The sequence below is a fragment of the Pteropus alecto genome, unplaced genomic scaffold (genome assembly GCF_000325575.1).
Source record: "Pteropus alecto unplaced genomic scaffold, ASM32557v1 scaffold58, whole genome shotgun sequence".
Classification (NCBI taxonomy): domain Eukaryota; kingdom Metazoa; phylum Chordata; class Mammalia; order Chiroptera; family Pteropodidae; genus Pteropus; species Pteropus alecto.
The window spans coordinates 50965-53134 of record NW_006441950.1 but is presented as its reverse complement, the minus strand read 5'-3'; the positions used below and the strand labels follow the sequence as shown (position 1 = coordinate 53134).

The 2170-nt window shown below is 36.6% G+C and overlaps 1 pseudogene; it reads left to right on the top strand.

Annotated features, from left to right (window-relative positions):
• Positions 1 to 1002: 1002 nt before the first annotated feature.
• LOC112485458 lies at positions 1003 to 1639 on the top strand (annotated as a pseudogene).
• Positions 1640 to 2170: the final 531 nt, after the last annotated feature.

The following is a 2170-nucleotide window of genomic DNA, read 5'->3' as shown; positions in this document are numbered from 1 at the left end:
TAATTGATAATTATTTTCTTCTCTGTAATATTTTATTTCCTATTCATGTTTTATACCCCTTGCTTAGTACAAAGTCATTTCATTGTATGCTACTTTTAGTTAAGATGGAAAACAGTTTTTTTAATGCCAACATGGAATCATTTATGCATTTAGTAAAGTCCTTTGGTTTTAGAAGGTTAATCAGGGCATTTGTATTCTATTTGGATCTCTGAACCATTATAGAAAATATTTGCCTATAAAATAAGTAATTAGATTTAAATGAAAACTTGCCACACATAATTAAAAAATTTAACCATTATTTAAAAAAGAAGTCAAGATATTAAAAAAATAATAAATGTGGGATATTAGGAAAACATAAAGCTGAGACACATAGTGTAGTGGTAAAGCACATTGTCAACTCCTAGCTCTGCCTCTCACAAGGAAGTGATTTTAGAAATGCCATTTAGAGCTTTCCTGTGTCTCAAGTCTTTTCACCTGTAAAATGGGAATAATAAAGCCATTACTTCATTGAATTATTATAAAAGTTATATGTTAAATATTAACAGCAGTAATATAGTGGAGGAATACTCTTTTGGAGCAAAACTCTTAGAGAAAAGAGAAATAGATATAAAAAATTTATGGACTGGAAATTTCAGTTGCCATGGTAAAACAGACTTCATGTTTCCTTGCAGAATCTTCTCACTCTGAATAGGAATACCAGTTATTGGAAAATGACTAATGGCCTCCAATGATTTGGTGATAGAAAGGATCTTCTTATCCGACCATAACTGGATTCCTAGGGCATTTCTTTCTACTTTACCACTATAGCTTCTTTTGTTTCACCAGATAGATTTTAAAGGTCCACAGGTTTGATCCTCAAGCACCTGATTGTAGCCAACTCCTTGTCCCTCCTCTTTAAAGGAGCTCCCCGCCCCCCAGACGATAGCTATTTTGAGATTGAAACGTTTCCTCAGGAATATTGGATGCAAACTTGTTTTCTGTGTTCAGAGTTGGAGGGGGCATATGCACTGGCACCACTTCCTTTTGAGTATCATCCAAGCCATCACCATCAGCTCCAGGAACTCCAGGTGACAGAGCTAAAACTATAAGCTCCTCACTACATAGGACCCTCCAACATCCTATGCTGGACCTTGAATATTCTGGTAAATAAGATTTTTCCTATGTATGTGACCAGCTAATGAAGTAGCAAAAATATCGCACACAAAAAAAGGATTTGGGAGACTGTTCTGTGATCATTAATAAAGAATTACACTATCACTGCATATATCACTGTTATCATCCTATCATACTGTTCTGTGTTTGGGACCCATGGTGTGGGCCAGAAGCTTCATGGTTTTCATCCTGTGCAGGCAGAAGCAGCAGATCTAGCCCGACCATAGGACCAATGTCGACCCAGATCCATCCCTGAATCTAGAATCACCCAAAGCATACGTGTCTAGGGAGCATCTTTGTGTCATTTTACATTCTCTTCTTCATATTTACCAGAATATTCAAGTTGGTGCTTTTTCATATACCCATTTGTTGGCTGGTGAATACATCTGCACTAATAACTGCATGTTTTCCTATAGTCGGTGCCTTTGTTGTCATGAGACATGACCCCAGCATATCTAGCTGGGCTCTGCCCACTATGAAAGTATAGAGGTAAGAAATGTCCAAACCCGTAGAGAATTTTTATAAGTTTATTTAAGCCAAACTGATTACATATGCTGGGAAGCAAGATCTCAAATGCTCCCTGAATAACGGTTTTGCAGCTTCTTTTATGCATTTAAAATTAAGGAGGGAACATAAGGAAGATTACATGAAGGTGGGAGAAAGCAAGGCAGGGATTGGATTACAGGATAGTTAACAAGATTTTATACTCTCTTGAGGATGGTTACTGCTTATATTCAAAGGTATGTTAACCTAGATGCACAGAAACAATGGACAGGGCTTACTTAAGGCAAACATAAGATTTTTACTAAAAAGTTATATGCCTGGGGTATGACTACCCATCATGACCTGCCCAGTTAGAAATTTATAATCAGATTACCCTGTGAAGTTACTTTCCATAGAACCCCTTTTTTTAATCCACAAAAGGAATACGAAGTTTCCTAAGATGGTCAGATAGCTCTGCATTTTATGTGGTTTCTGTGTATTTGTTAACTCACTTTTTCCTTGTACGAGTTTAAGA